Source organism: Sceloporus occidentalis, unplaced genomic scaffold (genome assembly GCF_023333645.1).
Source record: "Sceloporus occidentalis isolate IW3139 unplaced genomic scaffold, rSceOcc1.0.p SCAF_3, whole genome shotgun sequence".
Classification (NCBI taxonomy): domain Eukaryota; kingdom Metazoa; phylum Chordata; class Lepidosauria; order Squamata; family Phrynosomatidae; genus Sceloporus; species Sceloporus occidentalis.
The window spans coordinates 229,433,818-229,452,067 of record NW_028316983.1 but is presented as its reverse complement, the minus strand read 5'-3'; the positions used below and the strand labels follow the sequence as shown (position 1 = coordinate 229,452,067).

The 18,250-nt window shown below is 40.2% G+C and overlaps 1 protein-coding gene across 1 annotated transcript in view; it reads left to right on the top strand.

Annotated features, from left to right (window-relative positions):
* TRPS1 (transcriptional repressor GATA binding 1) overlaps window positions 1-12,692 on the top strand; it is a 339,869-nt gene extending 327,177 nt beyond the window's left edge. Inside the window, exon 8 of the transcript XR_016280650.1 lies at window positions 12,669-12,692. The gene's annotated coding sequence lies outside the window, so the exon portion shown is untranslated. The remainder of the gene's footprint in view (window positions 1-12,668) is intronic.
* Window positions 12,693-18,250: the final 5,558 nt, after the last annotated feature.

Here is an 18,250-nt window from a genome sequence, read left to right as displayed (position 1 = left end):
GAAATGAGAGAGGTGTTAAAGGATGTGAGTGCTATTTCCCACACACTGGAAGCAATTGGGGGGGGGGGGGGTGAGAATTTTTTTACATGGGCACCATAATTTTCTCCCAGCATTGGTAGTACAGTTCACCCTTTCTTTACACGGGGGATCCATTCCAGTCTCCCCCGCGTAAAATAAATACAGCCTATGCTCAAGCCCCATTTAAATGAATGGGGATCGTGCATGCAGTGGCGTGGCAGTGCATGCGTGCCATGGGTGCACACCTCATTAGTCCCTATGGGACGCACTGCCCCTTCTCCCCACGTGGCTTTCAGCATATGCTGAAAGCCGCATAAAGCGCTCCCACGTATGATGCATGCATACTGTATGGTTAGATCCACATTCCTAGTGTCCTCCCTTTTTATCTCTTCTGCCACTAAAGTACTGACATTGAGAAGGTAAGGATCACAGGACTTTGCATAAGCGCAGAAAACTGTGCTTACCTTTCCTCCAAGGGTGAGACTACATCTGTTTCTGTCCATGAGGAGGAGATCCTTTCTATCCCATGATTTCAGGCATGCCACAGAGGGAACCATATCGCAAAAGAGTGCACACATCATTATTAGGAATGGTGACGGTCTCCAGAGAGTAGGGTGCTACTTCTTCACCACTTCTGCAACACTTTCCCTCATCTCCATCCAACCCACATTCCTTCTACTGCTTCACTCTAGCTTTGCCTATTGAAACACCAGCCCCATCACTCATGATACCTAAATGAAAACTGCATGAGCAAAGCCAATGTTTATCTGGATGCTAGATGCAGAGGATCATCAACTGAAAAACACTGATGCATTTATGCAGGGCTGGCCTCCCATTAGACAAAGCCAACCACCTCAGGGTGCAGATGCTGCAGGGTAGCAGTGGAAGTGACCTGGCCATTCTTTCTGATCCTTCCCATCCCAACCACTCCATTCTGCTGGGGGACAAACAGTGTGTGTGTTATTCAGCTTGTTCTGCACTAACAAAACTGTCCTGTGGGACTTGAGTGCAGTGTTCTAGCATCAATGCTGCAACAGAAAGAGAGACTGAGACACTGACTAGCTGTGAGAGCTTTACAGGACAGTTATATTTGAACCCATGCTTTTCCAATCATAACCTGACATTCTACCTGCTATATCACATTCAGCAAAAAAAGGCTCCCATTTTAATACCGTCAAAAAGCTATGCACCAGCAGCCAAAGATCTCCAGACACTTGAGAAGAATACAGTCTTCAGTCATACTTACTCTGGACCTAAGCCAGCACTTTATCAAAAGTCTGGGACTAGATTTTTGCCTCCTGCCTTCAAAGGAGGCAATGGGATCTCATTTGTCCTTTTGGAAGTGAGAAGGTGACTTTTCATTTATGCTTCTCCCCCCACCTCATACAGTGGGGGGAGTTTTCATTGATGCTTTGCCCCCCACGCCATACTGACACTCTCTCTCTCTCTCTATATATATATATATATATATATATATATATATATATATATATATCAAGACATACCCCTCTGTTTAGCTCCCCATGATGACGAAAGAGATGAGCAATTCCAATGGTTAAAAGGAATCTAGAGAAAGCTTCTAGAAATATTGTTTACCATGAAACTGGTTTCCTTTGATTTCCGTAAAGAAGATAGAGAATCCTGATGTGAACAACAATGCTTTAACAGCCTTGTTGTAAATGAAAGAGTCTCCCACAAATCAACATGCCTTTCACACTCTGTGGTTACAATGTCACTGGAAGTGTCTGATTTGCTTCCAAGTGCTATTAAAGGATTGACAACTTAATGGTGAGATTGATACTGTGACAGTCTGGTCACGTATCTCCCTGCGGATCCTAACAACTCTTTTCCAAGCTGCTGATACAATGTCAGCAGAGGTGGCTCAGATAAGAAGTGAGCACCAACCTCCTCCTCCTGCATAAACAAGAAACCATAAAGATAGGAAACCTTGCTGTTCGCTTTACTGTGCCACTTCTATTGCCCACCCCACAAAAATAGGTTATATTCCCCACCCCACCCCAAAACAAGAGGTAGCGTTTTGAACTACTACTCATTTCTATGTCATGCTGCTTCATTCTGGCTAATGCTGTTTTGCTCCTACATACCCTCTGCTTATTTCCTCTTTCCAGATTAGTCAAACTAGTGATCCCAAACAATCAGGGATCTCACCATAAGTGTCCCAATATCACAAGGCTATGCAGGAGCAAGTGCTGGACAACCTTGGGGTAGTCATATTCTCTTGCTGAGAGGCATTGAACAGTGGTTTGTGGGCCCGACAAGATGTTTCAGGAGGTGTGCTGTCTCCCTGGGGCAAAGATCCGTGATGTGGCAGAGTCACCCCTTTCTTTTGCTTCATGTGGGAACCAATGTTACCACAAGGCACAGCCTTCAGAATATCATAAGGGATTATGAGGCTTTGGGTAGGAAGCTGAAAGAGATGGATGCACAGGTTGTCATCTCATCTCTTCTCCCAGTTGAAGGGCATGGTCCAGGAAGGGAGAGGAAAATAGCAGAGGTGAATAACTGGCTCCGCAGATGGTGCTGCCAAGAATGGTTTGGATTTTTGGATCATGGTCTGAGGTTTCATGAGGAGGGTCTTCTGGCAAGGGATGGGTTGCATCTCACGCCAGTTGGCAAAAACGTTTTTGCCAATAGTATCAAAAATATGATCAGGAGGACTTTAAACTCAGTTATGTGGGGGAGGGAGACATTATTGAGGAAGGCAAAAGGGATGGGGAAAATAGTCAAACTTGTCATAGAGGGAACAAGACACTCTGTGCAAGGACCCAAAAATGGGAGGCAAAAAAAAACTTGCACAGGCAGCAAGTAGGGGGTGTTAGTTGTCTCTACCCTAATGCACAGAGCATGGGGAATAAGCAAGATGAACTTAAACTCCTAGCACAACAAAGCAAAGATGATATAATATGCATCACTGAAACTTGGTGGGATGAATCTCACAATTGGAATGTAGAAATAGAGAGGTATAATCTTTTAAAGAGAAACAGGCCAAACAGGAAAGGAGGAGGAATAGCAATATATGTCATGGACATTTATACCAGTAAAGAGATCCAGGACATTGATACTGGAAGCCAGATGGAGAGCATCTGGATAAAAATTAAAGGGGAGGGAAACAACAGGGATGTTATTGTGGGAGTGTACTACAGAGCCCCAAGTCGAACGGAGGAATTGCATGATGCCTTTCTAGAACAGATGACCACACACTCAGAAAGGAGAGGTGTAGTAGTGATGGGTGACTTCAACTACCCTGATATTTGCTGGAAGTCAAACTCAGCTAAATCCTCAAGGTCTAGCAAATTCCTCACTGGTCTTGGAGACAATTTAATTGTCCAAAAGGTGGAAGAGGCAACAAGGGGATCAGTTATTTTGGATTTGATCCTAACCAACAGGGATGACCTAGTTAATGGAGTGCAAGTGGTGGGATCCTTAGGTGGGAGTGATCATGTTCTCCTGGAGTTGGTTATACAATGGAAAGGAGAAGCCAGGCATAGTCAGACATGCATTCTAGACTTTAGGAAAGCTGATTTTAGTAAACTTAGAGAAATACTGGGGGTAATCCCATGGTCAGGAATACTAAAAGAGAAGGGAGTTCAGGATGGATGGGAGTTTCTCAAAAGGGAGACACTGAAGGCACAATTTCAAACAGTTCCAGTGAGGGGGAGAAATGGGAGGTGTCTCAAGAAACCAGGATAGATGACTAAGGAACTTTCAACTGAGCTAACGTTTAAATGGAGCATGTATAAGAAATGGAAAAATGGGGAAATCACCAAAGGGGAATTCAAACAAATAGCTAGCATGTGTAGAGGTAAAGTCAGAAAAGCTAAACCGCAGAATGAACTCAGGCTTGCTAGAGAGGTTAAGAACAATAAAAAGGGTTTTTTTTTTATATTTCCGCAGCAAAAGGAAGAAAAAGGAAATATTAGGGCCACTGAATGGAGAAGATGGCAAAATGCTAACAGAAGACAGAGAAAAGGCAGAATTACTCAACACCTTCTTTGCCTCAGTCTTCTCAGAAAAGGCAAAGGGTGCTCAACCTGAGGATAATGGAGCAGAGGACAGATTACGGGAATTTCAGCACAGAATAAGTAAAGAGATTGTACATGAATATCTGGTTAATCTAAATGAATATAAATCTCCAGGACCAGATGAACTACATCCAAGGGTATTAAAAGAACTGGCAAATGTAATATCGGAATCATTGGCAATAATCTTTGAGAACTCCTGGAAAACAGGAGATATCCCAGCAGACTGGAGGAGGGCAAACGTCCCCATCTTCAAAAAGGGGGGGAAAAAGAGGATCCCAACAATTATCGTCCAGTTAGTCTGGCATCTATACCAGTCTAGAGCAGATCATTAAACAGAGAGTCTGTGAACATCTAGAAAGCAATGCCATAATCACAAAAAGTCAACACAGGTTTCAGAGAAACAAGTCATGCCAGACAAATCAAATCTCTTTTTCTGATAAAATTACCAGCTTGGTAGCTTAAGGGAATGCTGTGGATATTGTATACTGTATCTTGATTTCAGTAAGGCCTTTGACAAGGTTTCCCATGACATTCTTGCAAAAAAGGAGCCCTGGTGGCGCAGTGGTTAAATGCCTGTACTGCAGCCATTCACTCAAAACTACAAGGTTGCGAGTTCAAGACCAGCAAAAGGGCCCAAGCTCGACTCAGGCTTGCATCCTTCCAAGGAGGTCGCTAAAATGAGTACCCAGACTGTTGGGGGCAAGTTAGCTTACTTGCTAATTAGCTTACTTGCTGTTCACCGCTATGATCTTTGGAATAGCGGTATATAAATAAAACAAATTATTATTATTATTATTATTATTATTATTATTAAGTTAGTGAAATGTGGGCTAGAGAATGTAGCTGTTACATGGATTTGTAATTGGTTGACCAGCCGAACCCAAATGGTGCTCAACAATGGCTCCTTTTCATCCTGGAGAGAAGTGACCAGTAGGGTCCCACAGGGCTCTGTCCAGGGCCTGGTGCTATTTAACATCTTTATCAATGACATGGATGACAGAATTGGGGGTATGCTTATCAAATTTGCAGATGACATCAAATTAGGAGGAATAGCTAATACCCCAGAGGACAGGATCAAAATTCAAAATGACCTGAATAGACTAGAAAGCTGGGCCAAAGCTAACAAAATGAATTTCAACATTGAGAAATGCAAGGTGCTGCACTTAGGGCAGAAAAATGAAGTGCACAGATATAGGATGGGGGACACCTGGCTGAACGAGACTACATGTGAAAGGGATCTGAGAGGCCAAGTAGACCGCAAATTGAACATGAGTTAACAGTGTGATGTGGCAGCTAACAAGGGCAATGCAATTTTAGGTTGCATCAATAGAGATGTAGTGTCCAGATCAAGGGAAGTAAAAGTGCCACTGTATTATGCTCTGGTCAGGCCCCACCTGGAATATTGTGTCCAGTTCTAGGCACCACAATTCAAAAAGGACATTGAGAAACTGGAGCATGTCCAGAGGAGGGTGACTAAAATGGTGAAACCATGCCCTGTGAGGAACGACTTAGGGAGCTGGGGATGTTTGGCCTGGAGAGGATTAGGTTGAGAGGTGATATGATAGCCCTGGTTAAATACTTGAAGAGATGTCACATTGAGGAGGGAGATAGCTTGTTTTCTGCTGCTCCATAGACTAGCACCCGGACAATGGATGCAAGCTCGTAGAAAAGAGATTCCACCTCAACATTAGGAGGAAGTTCCTGACAGTAAGGGCTTTTCAACAATGGAACAAACTCCCTTGGAGTGTAGTGGAGTCTCCTTCCTTAGAGTTCTTTAAACAGAAACAGTTGATTGAGATTGCCTACATGGCAGGGGGTTGGACTGGATGGCCCTTGCAGTCTCTTCCAACTCTATGATTCTATGATTCTATGAACCTAGCAAAGATGCATGGCACCATTGCACTTTCACAAACACTTGTCCCCAGTGATGTTTCTGAATCCAGAGATGGAGGTCTTCAGCCCAGATTAATTTATCATGGACAATTAAGCTGATAAAGCTACAGGGATCTCATTGTCCAATAGCCTAGCCCTGAAACATTTAGATTATCCTCACTTGGGATCAATGGAGCAAAATTAGACTCTCATTGTTATTACCAGGCAAGTGGAATTATCTCACCAGAGCATTTAGTCATCTTCCAGTCAGATATAAGGGAAATAAAATACGCAGATGATGGAAAATATGACAAGCACTCACTGATTCTTCCCATTCTTTGCAAGGATTCTTATCTCGAAGTTGCTCTCTGCTGGAGGTAACATGATCATCAAATAGGTGTGCTATTAAGTCCCCTACTGCCCTCTACTGGACATAGGTCCACCACTCTTCCTCATACTGTTTGTGCAGCCTTCTGAAGAAATATGAGGCAGGGGGTCTCACCAGCATTGGTACATGATAAGCCCATACCAAACACAGAGAGTGAAGGAACTTCCAAACAAAATGGTCACAAAGCAAAATGGACACCCTAATCCCAAAACACTGCTGTTACAGACGTGTAACAATTAGAAGCACAGGGAAGATTGTTTGCATCTATTTGATCAATCAGCCAGTCCTTCTGTGCTTGTTTTATTTGGAGACTTTGCTTCACAAAAGGGGAAAGACATGAATTTTGCAGAGAGACATTTTGCACAAATTATTGAAACCTCAGTGTGGGAAAATGTGCTTGTCTCAATCTTGTCCTGAAGGTGAAAAACTCAGGGAGGCTAACCAGGTCTCAGCAGACTCTCTCAGCATGTTGGAGAGACTATCTAATTGATTATGAGTAATTTAATAAGATCTCTTCATATCCCTACTCTCTTTTGAATACAACGCAATATTAATTTTACAATGTGCTGCTGTAAGATAAGGTGATGGAGACCAGTTTAAATACTTTCAATGCAGTTTTGAGCATTTATCTGTCAGCTGCTATTAGCTGAGATTCTAAATGAAGTTCACTAATTATGAACAAATATAACAATTTCTGGGAAGCAATAGCAAAAGAGCCATGACCTTCAAGACCTGTCTGTAGACAGGACTTGAAGCTTATTTGTTAGTCCTACTTAAACTCAATTGAATTGGCCAGTTGAACCAACTGTTGAATGGCATGTTTGACAATTTAGTGGGTCTAGTCTATCAGGAGAAGAGTAGGACTTGGACGGGCAGTTACAAAGGAACTAGACAAGATCCTGAAGTGTAAAGATATATCATTAAATACCAAAATTAGGACTGTCCATGCCACCATATTTCCCATTTCTATGTATGGTTGCGAAAAAGCTGGACAGTGAAGAAAGCTCAGAAAGAAAATAGGAAATGAGAATAAAATCAACTCATTTAGGATGGGGTGCTGGAAAAGAGTTCTGACAATACCATGGACTGCTTAAAAAGACCAATGGGTTGGTCCCAGAGCAGATCAGGACTAAACTCTCCCTGAGAAGCAAAGATGACTAACCTGAGGTTGTTGTATTTTGGCCATATCATGAGAAGAAAGGACTCACTAGAGAATACTATAATGCTTGGTAAAGTGGAGGACAAGAGGAAAAGAGAAAGACAGCATTCCAGATGGATAGACTCAATCAGAGAAGCCACGGCCATGAATCTGCTGGAGTTGAGGACAGAGTGACTTGGAGGTCTCTCATACATAGGGCCACCACAGGTCAAAGGCAACTCAAAGGCAGCTAACAACAATAACATTCTAGTTGGGATTCAATAGGATTCAGGACTATGTGCACGTGATCATTTTGTTCCATTTCCCCCCAAAATTATAATTTTCCAAAGTTAAAACAATTCTTACTACTCAAGATGGAAAGAATTTGAGAGGGTTTTTTTTAATGAACATGGGAGAAACAAGAATACACAAATCTATCCATCTAGGGCCTAGATAATTTTAAATTCTCCCAGGAGTTTGAGTGCTTCACTATAAATAAAACAAAAACAACAAGAAGAATATCTGGGTTCAAATCCCTGTGTATTCAAACATGTTGCTGAATTAAAGTTTGTACCTTTTCCTTCCGAGAGTTCCTTCATCATTAATAGCTTTAACAAGTAATTAAGTAAAATACTATCCTCTCAGTTCAGTAGGGACTCAATATAGCTACTGAACTTGGGGAGAACCATGCAGAGCCTAGGAACGTTGTGTGGAGTTATAATCCCCCAAGACACCTTTGCTAAGATGTTTCTAATTGAAATAGAATATCTTAGCAAAGGTGCTTTGCCGGGGGGGGGGGGGGGGGGGCGGATTTGAAGAAACTTATGAATTTCCATAAATTCTAATTGAATTTATGAACATTCACAAGTTTCTTCATATTTGAGAGATACAGAACATGAGATTTTAGGGTGTCAAGTGAGGGGAAACAAAGTTAGCATTATTTCCATCTCTACTGTGGGCTTCCAGGAGGCATTTGATTGTCCGTTATGGAAAATAAGACATTAGATTAGATAGAGTTTTGACTTAATATTAAAGAACATGTTCTTAATATATGTCCTGAAAAATGCCTGTGTTCTTGTAAAAGCTCTTTCAGCTTTTTAAAAAATTCCTCAAATGTTCCACTTGAAAAGAACCCTGAAATGACTTCAAATTTTGCTTTAGGCAGCATTTTAGTGGCTTTCCTTTGATGCCAAAACAGTGATTATGTTGCAGTGTGATATCTTCCTAGGGTTTCTCCCCAGTTTCTTGAGCTTCAGCCCAGATATCTGGACTGAGTATTACCACCCACAATTTTTTCCTTGCTCATTCATCGCCATCAATCAGGGACATAGCCAGGATTTTAGGAAGGGGGGGGGGGGGAGAGTCCAGACTAAGTGCCACCATTATATTGGGGCTTGGGTGCGGCGGCGCAGCAGCACGTACCATTCATTTTTCTAACGGAAGGAGGGTCCGGACCCCAAGAACCCCCCCCCAGCTACGTCCCTGCATCAATTTTCAATCACACACACGCACACATAATGTAAAATATATCTGTATCTACATAGCACATGCAACATTTTGCAGTTGTCTTTCATACCAAAATGGTTATTATTTCCATGCTCCAGTTCTAACTATGCCTTAACTAATTTGTTCTGAAACGCATTCTCAGCTGTTTATCTGGATGACAGTCACAAAATAAGGGAAGAGAGATATACTAGTTAGACTGAATTACAAAGCCATAATTCCTGGCTCCAATTTTACAGGTGTGGGGCCTACAACATTCTTTCAGTGTTCCCAAATCTAATCCTGAAGCCATATTAAAGACATGGGTTGGACTGGACTGGGCAATTTATGATCTTGGCAGGAAAGAGACTGCAAGCATACACTATTCAGCAGGTTTCCATTTGCTAGTCAAACCTCTCCTTTAAATGAGAGGCAGTGTGATTAACATTGCTCAGATCATTTCCTCATTAGATACCCAAAAGCACTGGTACCTGGACTGGTGCCAGTCCCTGACCCATTGGCTTCTGGGCCCTGGTGAGTTTCGAAGAAAGAAAGAAAGAAAGAAAGAAAGAAAGAAAGAAAGAAAGAAAGAAAAAGGTAGTAGCTGATGGCCATACTTTTTTTTTTTAAAAAAAAATGCCTATCACCCTCATCAGATAGCCTAAAAGGCAGGGTGATCTATCACTGCAGTCTTCAATGTAACTGCATTTCAAAATGGGAATAGATGGCTGAAAAGGCAATTCTGAAATTCTTAATATTTTGCTGCAAGAATTAGAACATAATCCATAAAATCCAGATATTACTTACAGAAATAGTTAAAGGAAGTGAGGTCACAGGCTTATTGCCCATACAGGCTTGCTTTTGGATCTGTGACCATGATGGTATATCTCAACCTCTGTCTCCAATTGTGCCTGATTGCCAGATATCATTCGGTTATCTTTGGGTTAGCTATCTATAACTGATAAAAGTCAAAGTAGGGAACTTCCGGGTGATGGTCATGGATGGCTGACACTCCTCCATAGGACTTCATTTGATGGGAAGCTTCAATAGCATTATTTCTGGTGTAGAGGTAAGATCAGTTTAAGCAAAATTCTTTCCAGGCAAAAGGGAGAATGTGAGATCATCCACAAGTGCCCAGAAACCCTGTTACCTGTGCTGATCATGGAAAACAACAACAACAACAACAACAACAATAATAATAATATTTATATTCCGCTTAATCTCGAGGAATCCAAGTGATTCCAAGTGATCAGGCACAATTAGAGATGGAGTTTGAGACATACCATCATGCTCGCAGCTCCAAAAGCAAGCATGTATGGGCAATAAGCCTGCAACCTCACTTCCTTTAACTATTTGTGTAAGTAATATCTGGATTTTATGGATTATAATCAAAGATATATTTGATTCTACAGTGATATTGCCTCCTTCTTGGGTTGAGAAAACAGATTGCAAAGATTAATTCTTTTTAAAACTGAACTCCATATGAAGAAAGTCTAATTAGATGGTGAGATAACTATTTACATAGATGTTCGTTTCCAGTTTCCAGTTTAATAATAGCAAAACTAGAAAATGAAAATTTTCTTGTTTATTTTTAGGGGAAAGATTTTGGATTATTCTTGAAAGAGTGAGAATGCCCATGGAACAGTTTTAAATGAAGAGACTTGCTGGTGTAACAAAATAACAGATAAGACTGATGGCTTGGCAGAGCTACAATATGCATGGAGCTATTGTTGAAATCAACTTTCTGATTATATAAAATGGTTTTGGACATTGTGATATTTAAGATGCCGATGTTTAAGGAAATGGAGGAAGGTATGGAATCCAGCTGATCTAGTAGTTTGGCAGGAGATATATGAAGAGCTGAAACTGATAAGAGAAGAGATAAACCAGAGGCAGATCATAATGGAATCACTGGAAATTTTTTGGGAAGAAACTGAAATTAACACAGTTGGAAAATCCAGCCAGTAGAGTGAAGAGCTGGAAAAGATGGAAGTTCAATCTGCCGTGATAGTTTCTGAGATGAAAAATGTTTGGACTGGCTCTGTATTTTCAGAGAAAGGAAAAGATGAATAATGTTGGGATTTGGAAAAGGATTTAGAAAAACCTACCAAGATCAAAGGAGTTAACATTAGAGAGAAGAGTGTGGTTTTGGAAGGTTTTGACAAAAACAAAGGCTTTTACATCTGAGAAGAGTTGGTGATCTTAGAGGTCAGAGGAATTGTAAAAGGGGAGAAAATAGGTGACTGGGCGCACTTTGCCCATGAAGATGATGTGAAGGGGACAGAGTGCCCAAGATTAAGAGGAATACTGTTCCTCCTGACTTGGATGCTCCTTCTTTTATTTTTACAATGACTAAAATTTGAGGGGGGAAAACCACAAATTAACCTTAAATACAGATAAGGGATAAATGTAAAGGGTGGGTTTTAGTCAGTTCTTGAAAGACAATGCATTTTTTAATGGACACTGGGAAATGAATTTAACAAAAATAATTTTTAATATAAGAATGCCTCCTGGTTATATTAAATGTAGAGAGCGGGATTAAAAATTGTAACAAGTTAGATATATGTATCTGAAAGGTAGTTAAAGATTTTAATCTATAATGTTGGTTAATAAGTATGCTGCAGTGATAAACAAAATCAGAAATATTTTTATAGTGAGATATATTTGGTAAAAGTGGTAAATTGGCTGCTTGTGAGAATTAGAATATGCCTTTGATTTACAACATTAATTGCTAAACACTAACACTAATGGGTTCACCTGAGAAAGGTAACTATTAACCCATTGTTGGCTATTTGTAGAAAATTAGATGTTTTAGTTAACTTAAAATGTGTTTGTTATTATATAGCTTTTATAGAGATGAGGGGAGGAGTTGGGATAAATATGAGAGGTATGAATTAAGGATAAATTTATAACTGGTGAAAAGAAGACGGGTAGTCACTTTTATTTCTATTTCTTTCTTTATTGTTTTTTCTCTCTTTTTTCTATTTTTTCTTTGTTTTGATATTGCTCTGTTTTATGTACTTGGAAAATTATGAAGTTAAATTAAATTAAATTATGGAAAACTTAATGAAAAGCAAAGCAAGAAACCTAGAAGGAAAGAAAAAGAAAGAAAAGTAAAAGCCACCTGGGACATTTCTAGGAGGCTTTTTCTGCACTAAACATGGCTCCTGAAGCCCTTTCAACACAATGAAACAGTGTCATCTAAATGATTTAAACATTTTGAATAATATTGAAGGAAATTAAGATAAAAGATTAAAAGGAAAGAGAATAGAGAAAGTTAACATTTCAGGGTTGTTGAAAGTCAGATGAAATAACAATCACTGGCATCTTGTTGAGAAGTTACGTAATTGTAAACCCACTTATGATCATTTAAGTTGAACTGCACCATTGCACAATGTTCATATTCTCTGGAGAGGCGATGTAGCCATGCTACTGGGTCCACTGCACAAGCAGAGCCAGCCACATGACTGTATGCTTGTACAATGAGAGCCTCCATTGCAAAACAAGACATCTTGCATGGTGCCCTGTTATGAATTATTTCAAGTCACTAACCTGGCTGCATATTGTGTGAGTAACATAGCTTCATCATCAAAAAGTTATTATTGTAGCTCTAATGCAGGATCGTCACCAATTCTCACCTCCCCTCACCTTGAAAATGTTCAGGATTTAGCCACTGAGACTGGTTTGTCTTCCATTGACTGTTTATTTCATTTGTCTGTTCTTTCAGTTTGTAGCCAACCTTTGGGCTTTGTGGAAGGAAGTGTCTATTTTGGATTACCTAGAAAATGGCTGAACAATCCTGCATAACCAATGTAAGTGAATATCACCAAGAGCCGGCTTGCTCATCTGCTCACCTGGATAATTGAAGTTGGCAACATTCAGTCTTTTGCAAGCTTGGAAAACTAAATGTAACTTGTCAAGATGCCATTACAGCAATGAGACTCTACAGATCTATCTTTTTCAGTCCTGCACATTGTCGTTTATTCAAGACTTTTCACTGTCAAAACACAGGGTTCTACAACTGATTTAATGAATTGATTTATTGATAGGAGGTGTAATTTCTATGTAAATAATGATGTAACTCTCTAGAGGGTGGGCTACATATACTGCTTCCAGCCACAAAGTTTACAGAGTCTTTTGGACACTGCCTTCATAGCTGGCTTTGTAGCTCACTGAGAAAATGTGTGTGTTTCTAATTCCAACATTAACTGGAGTGAGGCCTAAATTATTGGTCTGTTTTCCTGTTTGGGCCCTGCCACACCACAGGGAAGAATAAAATCTTGCTAACAAGACAGAGGATTGACAAGAAAGAGGCAGCGCACATATGCTATCTTGTGCTGTAATAAGGCTAAGAACAGTTCACAGCTCTAATTCAGAAGCTTCAAGGTAAAGACATCAGGATTTTTGTTTTCCATGGGAACCATGCTGACAGTAAAGGGATTCTGTGCACATGGTGAGTGTTACACAGAAGAGAAGTGGACATTCCTGAATTTCCATAGACTCATATTCTACGCAAATATGAATTCATCTGTCAGTTTCTCATAGGATAGACTCCTGTTGGTTACAGTTTCTGGCTTAAATGCCATTTGTGACACTGTATGTACTGGGAGGCACAGCTGAAAGAAACATCCAGAACAGCCAGAGTAGTGTCCCTTGAACTGTGTGCACAACATCATGGCACAACTCTGCCTCTCCCAACATTGACTGCTAGCTCAAGTGTGCCTGGGCATAGACACCGCTTCTTCTTTTTCCTATGCCTAGAGGCAGCAAGTGCCAGAAGTGGTGGGCTACAGTAGAGAAATTATAGCCGAGCAGTCAAATCAGTCCAGGTGATATACAGGTAATCAAAGGAAATTCACCAAGGATGAATGGAGGCACAGAAGCAAGTTCTCAGCTGTTTCCAGAGTCCATCACAAGAAGCCAGCAGTCATAATAAGGATAGATAGACATAAAACTTACACAACTCCAGAGGTCAAGAACTGAAATACACCATAAGCACAAAGAGCACTGAAAGCCAGACTGAACAAACAGTTGTGAACAAGTAGCTCTCTTATCAGTTGATTAGAGATTTATAGCAAGCAGGTCTTGAGACTCCAAGTGCCTTATTGTTCAGAATTTCCTTTTTAAGTTTCTTAAGAGGCCAAGAGATATTGCCTCTTTTGATGCTGTTTCTTCTCCTGCCAAAGCATCACAAATGATGGGAGTGACTCTTTAGTGTCCAGCAATTTTGTTTCAGATGGGAGCCCATATCACTGAAGTTATGCATCAGCTGAATCTGCCACTCTCTGATTCAGGGATATAGTTGTTATCTGAATCCAGAGGCCTTTCTACAGATGATTCCTCTGTCATATTCCTCACATCTCACAGTATGAGTTCTTTCTTCCCCAGCTGTGCAAGGACAGCCAGACCACTCAAGTGTACCTCTACAGCCAATCAATATCTGGGAAGATGGAGGTGCACCAGTAAGTCCACAGATGCTGTTGAGAACCAAGGGAAGGATGGACAGTGGAGACATACTCTTCCAGAAGGCTTCATGGATCTTGGCTTTAGTTTGTCATTTTTTACTAACGTAAATTCAGTTTGTTCCAAACTTTGAAAATATTAATCTTAAAATTCATTTTGGTCTGAATTTCTAAGTTAGTTCAAAAGGTTTGCCTGACTTTTTTCTGTGATTTTCTCCCAATACAAGTAGCTTTCTATGTTATTTTATCTAGTCTATACACTTTCTGCAAGTAGTTCTAACAAAATGGATTTTAATATTCATTGAACTAATATGTGCATTGTTGTGCACATCTTTTCTGGATATATGCCTTTATTAAAAAAACTCAAGAGTGTGAAAGACTAATATTGGGTAAGTTCAAACTGATATGCGGAGCTCTTCTGGCGGGCATACCCTCCTGATCCTGATTAAGACACTATGTTATCTGTCAGATTGATTCCCTGTAATTGACCACTGTAGCATGTTTTGAATTTTTACTGTTCCTGGATTGTGATTGTACTTTAAGTATTATATTTTATGGTATTGCATTTTATGATTGTATTTATGGTTTTATCAGGTTGTAAACCTGCCTCGATCCGAAGGGAGAGGCGGGGCAATATAAATAAAACTTTTATTATTATTATTTATTATATGCGAACCAAGTGCCTTCCCCCCTTTTTTATCCCATAGTGTCTAAGCGATCTCTTTATGGTGTTTAGGGTGGTGGTCCAATATCCAGTAAAGATGTCTATTTATGAACAAATTATTGAGTTACTATTCTGTTTTCTTTGTCACTTAAAATTAGTCTATGTAAGCAGGAACAATATTGGTCCTTCAGATATTGCATGACAATTCCAACCACCACTGGATCTGCTGCCTAAAGCTGATGGGAGTGGTAGTCTATCAATATCTGAGGGACCACACATTGCCCATCCTACTCTAGCAGGGGATGGGATGGTCTCACTTTTCACCTGCAGCTTTCCCTGGAAAGTGACATATAGCAGAGATGAACAAATTGTAGCCACAGGGTCAAAACTGATCACCAGAGGAATGTTGTTTAGCCCATAGTTTGCCCCTTCCAGTGACACCACTAGCAGGAAATAGTTAACTAAGGTGGTACAATGTGACTTGTTAGCACATCATGTTGGATAAGGGAATATCAGCATAGGTCTCTCCACAGCCTCTTCAAAATGGCCTTCAAGCAAAATTCAATTCCAGTGGGCCATATATCTGTATTCTTGATATCCTCAAAGCGTTTCTGGTTGTGTACATTTTAATCTGTAAACCATTCTGAGAATGCTTAATCTTGGGTGCACTTAACCACCACTGTGTTCTATATAATATCTGCAGTGAAAATTATTTTGAAATGAACAGTTATTTCATTCTGTGCACCATAGGTTTCCCATGCAATTAACTTCTAGAAACCTCTCTGCAAATTTGACATATTGAAGTGACAGAACATGTGGAAAATACCTAGAATGTATTTGTTATTTGGTGGACATGAAGTGATTATGGAAATAATTTGTGAGTGCAACCAGGTTTCCTTAGATGCTGTGTAGAATTAATTATTTTTGTTTTGTTTAAAAAACAGAAAGAGAAGAAAAACCTGGGGAGCTGATTACTGTAATCAAGAAAGTGGTTGTTTTTGTTACCCTAGAGACAAAAATATTACCTGTTATTACAAATATAATTTCAAATTATTTTCTGCCTAAAATAGGAGAAAGGAAAATAACATTATCCAATGTACAACTCCATTCTTTCTTCTCTGTTCTGACCAGTCACTACCTTTAGACAACAACATTGCATAGACTTATGCTGAATAGGCTTGGAAGCAAAATGACAAAATGAAGGTTTAGCATAGCTGAAGAATATCTTTGCAGAAATGCATGGTATTTAAATATTACCCCAGATTTGGCCAAAACCTTCCTGAAAGAGGCAGTAAGGACTGGTGTGCACAGACAGCAGTTATGCACAAAAATAGGCATAAATATCAGTTGTGGAAGTTGAAACCTTCAACACCAAGAAGAATTGGCTGAGATTAAAAGATGTTGTTTCTGGGGAGTGTCATCAGCAAGCCTGCTTTATTCTCCTTCGGGACTTGTGGAAAAGACTGGGACAAATCCCTGAAGAGATGTGCAGTGAGGAGAAAAGTCTCCAGGAAAGATATCATCGAGGAGGTGGCAGACAGACTTGGGCTTCAGCACCAACACTTGAATATGAAAAAAGTTTGCCCTCCCTCCTCAGTTCCCCCAAGATGGGAGTTCCCATCTGCCAGCCTTCCTTTCCAGCAATCATATCCCTTGATCTGGCCAGAATCCTGATGGTGACATATGCTTAACATACCTAGGATTATGTTTTTACATACTTTTGTGTTTTTACATGTTTTGTGCAAAGAGGTAATCAGTACCTCCTTGTGCTATGACTGATAACCTGTACAAAGGATATTATCACACGAGCCGCGTTCTCACCACAATCACATTATTCAAAGAAAACAGAAATGTATAGGTTTGTGAGCAGCCATTATCACATGTCTTGTCAATAGTGCAACTGGGACTACCATCACACACTCTTTCGGACTCTGCCTTAACCCTGTCTTCTTGTTTATGCCCTACCCAGCATGCTTTTCATTTATTTTTATTGTTAACATGATTCCAGAGTTACGATTTAAGTATAAAAGAAAAGAAATAGGGGGAAAATATTGGGAATAGCAAGAGGAGGGGGAAGAAGAGAAGACACTGATACCATGTGGCTGCCAAACATTTCACATCAGAAGGCTAATGGGACTGTAGTGCTATTGGGCATTTATTGATAGGTTTTGCCCTGCCAATGAAAATGGATGCTCTAACAGTGGTTAATAGCAAAGCAGTGAGGAGACAGAGAAGACAACATGCAATAAATAGTGTCAAAACTTATATTCTCTAGCTTTAATAGCAGTTTTAAAGCCTTGTGTGATAATCTCCAAAGAGGGCCAATGAATTATTGTAATGCCCCAAATAAGAAACAAGTGAAAAGGTGATAAAGGCAGGTTAACTCAGATTTATATTGTTTGTGCAGTTTTGGGGCTATGTGGCTGTGCTCTGGAAGAGTTTATTCTTGAGGTTTCACTAGCAACTGCGGCTGGCATCTTCAGAGAATGCTGGCATGGAAGTGAGTGGGGTATATATACTGTGTGACCCTTGGTTGAGAGGAAGTGATTTATATGTTAATCTCTTTGGGTCACACAATACACACACACACACACACACACACACCCCACTCACTTCATGCCACCATTCTCTGAAGATGCCAGCCAGAGATGCTGGTGAAACGTCCAGAATAAACTCTTCCAGAACACAGCCACATCGCCCAAAAATTCCACAAAAAATTATGGATTCTAGCCATGAAAGCCTTCGACTTCACATAACTCATATCTATTTTTGCCTGGTCAGCATTGCTGCTCATTATCTCCTAAGCTGCTTCCATAGCAGTTAAAATCATGACAAGTAGGGGTGAGAAATGTAAGGATTTGCAGATATTATTATTCTGCAACATCCACCAACCTTCACTTTGGTTATATAAGCTAGAAATGATAAGGAGTTGCAGGCCAACAATCTCAGTAAGGAAAGGCTTCAGTCCAGTAGGTGGACTCTTCACACTATGCAATTATAACACTATGATTCTTCTTTTTATAGCCATGTGAAGTCCTGGAGTTTGTAGTCTGGTTTGGTAGTGGACCTCTCTGGATGAAAATTCTAAATTCCTCTCCCCAAACTATACATTCCATTGGACTGCACCAGTTAAAGTGGAACTGCAGCACTAAAATTGTGTGGCATGAAAGGTCCCAAGATGTT